The sequence below is a fragment of the Mus pahari genome, chromosome 13, assembly GCF_900095145.1.
Source record: "Mus pahari chromosome 13, PAHARI_EIJ_v1.1, whole genome shotgun sequence".
NCBI lineage: Eukaryota > Metazoa > Chordata > Mammalia > Rodentia > Muridae > Mus > Mus pahari.
The window spans coordinates 80228542-80237079 of record NC_034602.1 but is presented as its reverse complement, the minus strand read 5'-3'; positions in this window follow the sequence as shown (position 1 = coordinate 80237079).

The window sequence follows — 8538 nt, the reverse complement described above, 5'->3', positions numbered from 1 at the left end:
TTTAAATAGTCAGACATTCCTTCCTTCCCACAGTGCTCTGTATATCTTTATGTTGGGTAGGGAATGGGAGGCCCGCCCTCCAGGCTCAGCTCTTAATTCTTCAAGATAACTTTCTCTCCTCCTCTATCTATAAATGGTATTTTATTTCAACTGAACTCTTGCATTCAATTCTTGCAAAAATTTAGCAGTTACTTTCTGTTTATTTTACATACGCATGCATGTATGCATGCATGCATGTATGCATGTATGCATGCATGCATGTATGCATGTATGTATGTATGCATGCATGTATGTCAACGTTATTTTGACCCCCAGTTTGTGGCGAACATTTTACAGTCATCCTGTGTCATTATCCTAAGTAGTTTACAGGTCAGTTTAGCATAGCCTCCATGCAGATATGTCTTGGGATACTTAATTATTTTTCTTTGCAGTTCCGAGACTTACAGCTCTCCAACTCCATTACATCTCCGTCTACTTATACTGGAGGTGAGGTCATTATAGGCAATTGTGCAGAGGAAGTCTTGGACTTTGGAAATTTCTTCATAACTCATTGCTACCATTATATCTCCTTAGTGTCATGATTCATATTTGTGATTTCTTAATGATTCATCTTAGTTTTTGAAATGATAGTATAATCAGACCATTTCCCCCATTCCTTTTCACACTTCACAAGCTCCCATATCCCTAACCTTGTTCTCTTTCCAAATTCATGGCCTCTTTTTTCATTACATACCTATATGTGTGTATGTTTATTTATTTATTTATTTATTTATATTAATTCTTGTCATCACATGAGTTTCCAATTTCATTAAAATGATCCCAAGACTTAACAGTTTTGAAATGAAAATGTAATAACAGTGATTAGATAAATTTTATAATTCAGAATGCATGAGCAACTTCCACAATTTAGACTGTCAGTACAATGAATATACACTGGGAAGTTACATGATCTGGAGCAAATAACTTTTTGGGTTTGATGAGACTGCACACATACCCAAAGATAGTATTAGAAAATATAACAATAAATAATAGAACTTTGAATGTTACTGGACCAGCAACTTAAATTTCTTTACTAGCTTGTTGCCTGTTGTAAAATGCTGCCTTAGGATTTTCTTGCTGTAAAACACATGACTATGGCAACTCTTAGGAAGAAAAACATTTATTCGGGGCTGTCTTATTGTTTCAGAGATTTAGTCCATTATTGTCGTGGTGGGAACAGGGTTCTGTGCAGGCAGACATGGGGCTGGAGAGGAAGCTGAGAGTTCTACGTCTGGATCAGCTGACAGTAGGAAGTTAATGTCATATTAGACCTTGCTGGAGCATTTTAGAGCTCAAAACCCACCTCCTAGTGAAGTACTTCCTCCAACAAGGCCACAACTACTCTAGCAAGGCCACATCTCCTAATAGTGCCCCCCCATGGGCTTATGGGACCATAGTTATTCAAACCACCATAAATGGCATTAACTATGGGCACAAGACCATTGGTGCTTTTATACTTTTTCCTAAATGTAATCTTTTACAAAGTTCTCAGTAACAAAAATCTTCAGGTACACAGAAGAAACTAATCCTCAAATGACTGTAACTAGAATAAATGATTTGTTGTTTTTCTCAAGTCTGGGAGCAGGCAGTTTAGCTAGTGTTGACACAGGGCTTCATGACGCCATTAGAGCGACAGATTGCTTTCTCGTTGTGAAGCCATCTTAACTTTTGTCTTCACAGTTACTTCATAACCAAGATGGCTGCCGGTATAGCAGGCACCACAGTCTTAATCCGTTATAGGAAGGGAGAAGGGTGAACACATTCTTCTCCTGAGGAGACTTCCTAGTGGTTCTTCACAGACAGAACTAAGACATATGATGGTTCTCATGTGACAGAAGTTAGTCTTTATCTGAGTATCACAATGTCCCTCTAAAACAGGAAGTTCTGAAATAGAGGAGGAAGAGGAAATTGGAAATAGGCAAGTAGCAACTTGATCCATAAGTAACCTCTGTAGAGAACAAATCCATCTGCCAAAAAGTAAGTGAAATATTATGCTTTCTGTATAGTAAGAAACTTACCAAAGTAGATGGATCAGATGAAGTATTGCTGTCTATGACAAAGGGTACAGAAACCATATTAATATCGTAAATGTAATCATGGTGTTAACGATGAGGATCATGTTTGGAGGTAAATGGTTAATTCCTTTTGAAATGGCTCTTCTGTGTATTACCCAATATCAAGGAAATATGATGTGATGGGCAGTTACCACAAGTTTAGGGTCATAGAAAATACAGTGCTTTGCATGGGGCAGAACCACTGCGATTCAGTTTAAACTGAGTTCTGACACTTATCGGGCTAGAGTTGCTTAAACTTGCTTGAAAACCTAAAATCATAGCCCTGGAACCCCTTGTCCTAGGAAATCTTGGCTCACTCAGTGAATGGCTTTGTAAACCATTACATAGGTAGAAATATATATTAAATATCTCAATTGAATGGTGCTGGAGGCATGCGTTTCAGGTAGTGGAGGGAACCAGTCGGTGGGCATATGGTTCACAGATTTTGATTTGAGAAGGCCTAGTGAAGGTGGTAAGCACAGCTAATGTGATTTAGCATTTCATGTTCAAACATTATTTTAAAAAAACATGACAGCAGTAAAGTCTCCTGATGATCCATGAAACATAGTCAGGTCACATATGTGGTGACCGAGGAGCTGTAAAACATCCTTTAGCTATAAAGTGGATGATGAACAGCTGACACTTTGTGACCTGGTGAGATTTTAAACAGAGAATCCGGATTAACCTCTTTGAACTTCTGATGGATAGAGCTATGAAGTAATATATGGGTATTGTTTTAAGCTAAATTTGTGGTAACTTTTAATATAACAACAGGCAATTATGATCATGTGCTCTAGAGGGTAGAGAACAAACCCTCAGGAATTTCAGGTCCCACAGCACAATGTCACTTTCAGCCAAATGGCCCGTGGGACTCTGGAACATACCCTTCAAAGTATGGAGTTGCTGCTGAGTGATACTTAAGATTGTCAACTTCTGTGGGCCTAAGGCAGAAAAGGGTCTGCAGAAAAGTCAGGCTGTGAGATTCTTTCGACCACCTACCTCAAATGTAGGATGTTTTCTACCTTCAGGGTGACATCAACATCACCAACCAAGAGTTCAGAGAGAATTTGATCTGTGTGGCATGGGGTTCTATCCCGAACTGCAACGGAACAAAAGACTTGTACCAAATCGGGTACAGTGGTAGGTAGGCACACTGTCATGGTGGCCACTGGTTCTTCATGCACTTCGGTATCCAGCAGGTAGTGGAAAAGTGCAACCAAATATATTCTGTTGAAGTTTTTTGCTGAGATGCTGTCTATAAGTAGGTGTCCTGTGGGGATGGAACACTACACTCTAGAAGTACTATTCAGCCCCAGTCAGTGAACATTGTATTGTAACATGTTTTTAAAATGTGCAATAATCTGATCCGCGGTAATGAATCAGAAAATGGTAATGAATTTGCTTGCTACCAGCCCAGTGAACTTGTTAGGAAAGTGATGCAGGTCCCATTCAGTAACACAGTTAGGATTTACTGATGCAGGACCGCTGCTCAGTGGCTTCAAAGGCTATACCCTGAAAGCAGGGGACAAAGAAAGCTGTCACTCCACAGGCAGGAATAACAGACACCGACCTGGTGATCCACTCTGGTTGGGTGGTAAGTGTTTGCCCAGGTTCTCAGCACATGGAGAGGGGTAGTAACCATGGCCACAGAAGTCCATGTTACCAGTGAGTGGCACCTCCATCTAGCTACCAAGACAGCAGGTGAAAGGCTTTAGAACTGGTGGCTGAGGACAGGCAAGATGTAGGTCTCCCATCGTCTCAGGGATGGCTATAATGGCTAGGATGATAGTTTATCTAACCTTCCTCTGATAAACCTCCTCTAGAGTACTGGGGATCATCTTCCAGCTTTTATGTGAAGCAAGCAGAAGCAAATGGTGCAGGGAGCTGAGACTAGTGAATATCATGGGCACCGATGGGTTCCTGTCTTTAATTAATTAACCAATTTCTCTCATATATTATATCCTGATCAGTTCCCCCTTCTTCTTCTCCTGGGCATGGGTATTTAAAACCTGGATATTTTTTTTTAAAACCTAGACCAATGAGTTTGTTTCTTCTGGACTAATGGCCTTTTCTCTTCTGAACCAATGGCTTTTTCTCTTCTGGACTAATGGCCTTTTCTCTTCTGGACCAATGGCTTTTTCTCTTCTGGACCAATGGCCTTTTCTCTTCTGGACCAATGGCCTTTTCTCTTCTGGACCAATGGCTACTTCCTTTACCACTTCCGTACTTACTTCACACAAACCTTTTCAAGAATGCCGCTTTAGGTTGCTATCAGTATTTCAGGCTCAGTTTCTGTCTTTCAATATCTCAAATTCCTAGAAGGGGCCAGTTGATGACATTCGGTATTAAGTTGGAAATGAGCTAACTATAATTTTTCTTAATGAATGGCCTATCATCATCCCCCATGACTCCTCTTTGCTTGCTTACGAGTAGGAGAATTTGAAGCCTGTGATGTCAGCCTTTCCAGGCTGGACTCTTTGGATACTGGTTTGCATATTTCAGGACTGACTGTGCAAGCCCGGGACTCAGCATCCTCATAGCAAGACACTCTTGAAGTTGACAAAATGTCCAGCTCTTATCTTTCTTCTTAGAAAGCACAAAACAGACTTAAGGACATTTGGAAGCCTTTTTGAAAAGCCAGAAACACTTTAATATCACTCCAAATTGCTACTGACATGTTGAGACCTGATTATGCAAAGAACTTCATCTCTGTTACATGGAATTACCTCTGCCAAAAATAGCTCACCTGGGACTTGGGATCTCTTTCTAGCTCAGAGGGGATTGATGACAGTATAATTAGTTAATAGGCAGGAATCCTCATTTCAGGCAACGATATCATTCACGATTCACAGTATATTTGGAAACAGTTACTGCTTGGTCTAAGATGGTGGATGCTGAGAGGTCCAATCTTACAAAGGTTTCTCGTAAGCAGGACTTTATCCACCATGAAGCATCTTTGCAGCTACCACTGCCCCACAGCTGAAACTGATGTATTATTAGAAGTCAATGTAAATTCATCATAAGATATATGATTGCGGGACCGAGGGGTGTGGAATGTAATGATAAGGATCCAAGCTTTGCCAAACAGCATGATCCTAAAGGATGGATTTTGGTAACGAGCTCTGGGCTGTTCTATAAACTCTTCCAAATGCCTTACCTGGGGAATTCTTTCAAATAAAGCGGGGGGGGGGGATGGGTGGAAGGATGGGGCTTTCACAGAAAGAACTGGTAATCTGATTTCAGGGGAGGCTGAGAGGCTGTCGTGAAGTCAGAGGACACTCCTTCAGGTAGCTGAGGGCTTCCGTGTGAAAAGTGGAGGCTGCAGATGGGTGTTTACTGTTCGTGTGTTCGTGAATCGGGAGCAGGAGGCCCCGGTGAGGGGAGGCATCTCGGACTCCTTCGAGCGATTTCTGCGCATAAGCTCAGCGGGAGAAAACTTGCACTCCAGTGACACAGATGTTGAGTATGTCCAGACCTTCAGCACAATGAAAACAGCCCTGTCGGGTTGCCAAGACCCCACGTGAGGTTCCCGCTCTGATGCCAGGAAGGGAGCGGGAGTCAACGGAAGCTGGGGATAGGGTGTGGTGTCAGTGGCGGTGGCAGTGTTGAAAAGAACGCCAGTCATCCAGGGCAGATAAGCCAGGCTTTATTCACTCTGGGCAAAGGTCCCTAGGAGGGCAGCTTGCCAGCAAGCACCAAGGCCTACTTTGGGCCACATGGGCCACAGCCAGGCAGTCACAGGCAAACATGTAGGCTCACAGTAAGACAGACAGACATAGACATGTTGGCAGAAGTGGGGTCAAGATTCAGGTAAAGGCTCTTGACCCCAAGACTTTATTTATATAGAACCACACAGAAGTGGCACTCTGTCAGAAAAACAGAACAATACCCTCTCCCCCAGTTATACAAGAGATTGCATCACTATATTTGCTTGGGGTTCTCTGGATATCCGGGGGTAGCCATGTTTTAGCTTGCTCATACTGATATCCTTATCAGTGCCATTTTGTCAAAACATAAACTGGCCTTTAGAGCCAGCCTCCTGTTCCCAAGACCCCACCAGAAGAAAAAAAAAAACAAAACAAAACAAAAAGGGAGCGCCCTCAATCCACCAGACACACTTTCCTAACAATTAGCCCAAACCTACACTACCTAACCCAAATATTTGTAAGTGTAGATTTATATTACGTGTTTGATTTTTACATGTGGAGTCTTTATGCTCTGAAAAGGCATGCCAAAGCATGGGGTGTTTTCTTATTGTCACTATTTGACACTAAGTCTATGAGCTGGGGTTTCAGGAGCAAACCCAGGTTTTTAACTCTGTTCTTTTTCAGCTGTCACAAGCCCATTATCAGTGTTTGTATTTCTTGTTCAGTTTTCTCATCTCTTCATACAAATGAAAAGAGAAAGAAGAGACAAAGACAAATGTTTGCTGGGCACCATGTATAAAGATCTTAGTCTTTCTGTTGTTTGAGCTTTGGGAGACAATTTTATGGCATTGCCCAGATGAACCCTGAACTCATACACTTGCCCTTCTCCTACTTCAGCCTTCCTAGTGTCTGCTGAGGTGACAGGTGTGTACCACTGTCCCTGGCTTTAACTATGTTTTGTAACGGTAGTGCCAGGTAGCCATGGCCATCTATGCTTCTGTGTGGGTATCTGTACTGGCTGGTTTTGTGTGTCAACTTGACACAAGCTAGAGTTGTCACAGAGAAAGGAGCCTCCCTCGAGGAAATGCCTCCATGAGATTCAGCAGTAAGGCATTTTCTCAGTTAGTGATCAGGATGTGGGGAGGGCCCAGCCCATTGTGGGTGATGCCATCCCTGGGCTGGTGGTCCTGGGTTCTATAAGAAAGCAGGCTGAGAAAGCCAGGGGAAGCAAGCCAGTAAGCAACACCCTCCATGGCCTCCGCATCAGCTCCTGCCTCCAAGTTCTTGCCCTGTGTGAGTTCCAGTCCTGACTTCCTTTGGTGATGAACAGCAGTGTGGAAGTGTAAGCTGAATAAACCCTTTCCTCCCCAACTTGCTTCTTAGTCATGATGTTTTGTGCAGGAACACAAACCCTGACTAAGACACTGTCCTTTCTTTATTCTCATGAGACCCTTAGTCTTTCTGAGGAATTCATAGTTATCTGACAGCCACACATGGAGATGGGAAGCTGCCAGGTGGATATATGGCATGGGGAATGGTCCCTGACTTTGAGTGTAGGTTACATGCTCAGAATGGTTTGAGCACCCTAAACTCACTCACTCACTCACTCACTCACTCACTCACTCACTCACTCACTCACTCACTCCTCACTCACTCCTCACTCACTTCCTTACTTCCTTTCTTCTCTCTCTCTCTCTCTCTCTCTCTCTCTCTCTCTCTCTCTCTCTCTCTCTCGTGAGGAAGACGAACTGTGCTGGAAGGAAGGGGACAGGGGAGGAGACCAGTTAAACTAGGGAGGGAGAAGATTTGGCACAATGGACACAGTTTTCCTTTTCCCATTCTTTCCTTAATTGTCTCTTTTTCTTGGTTCATTTGCCTTTTGAAAATGTTTAAGTGGCAGAAACATTCTTCAGATCAGCAGTTCTCTTTATTTTTCCCAGGCCTCAGGTTTTATTCATGTTTTGACAGAAAGCGTAAGTCATTCTGCCTCAAAAAGTCATGGGCAGGTGAAATGTTGAGGGAAGACCCGGGGACATGTGTTCATGTCACCTTCCAGCCATGGCTATGGGAAGGTGAAAGGGACAAATGATGACATGGTCATGTGGTTGGGCAGAGAGGAAGTTTCAGCATGGATTTTCTTCTGGGCTTTAATATGTACATGTGTGCATATACACCCTCAGGTCTCTAATATGTACATGTGTACATACACACCCTCAGATATCTAATATGTACATGTGTATATATACACTCTCAGATCTCTAATATGTATATGTGTGCATACATACCTTCAGGTCTCTAATATGTACATGTGTATATACACACCCTCAGATCTCTAATATGCACATGTGTACATATATACCCTCAGGTTTCTAATACATACATGTGTACATAAACACCCTCAGATCTCTAATATGTACATGTGTACATACATACTTTCAGGTCTCTAAAACATACATGTGTATATATACACTCTCAGATTTCTAATATGTACATGTGTACATACACACCCTCAGATATCTAATATGTACATGTGTGTGTACATACCCTCAGCTCTCTATATGTACATATGTACATACACATCCTCAGGTTTTTTTATTCTTCACCTTCCAGGCCCTATGAAGTGAGTTAATTTGCTATGATTTGAGACCAGAGGAAGAATGGATGCTAACTAGGAATGGGATGTGTCTGCCTGGGGACACAGTGACCTACAGTCCTGCCTTGCTCCTTGGGGAAGAAGCATGCCAGATCATGATTGCTTTGGTCTTAGAATGGTTTCCTTTCCTACAACTTCCCTCCCA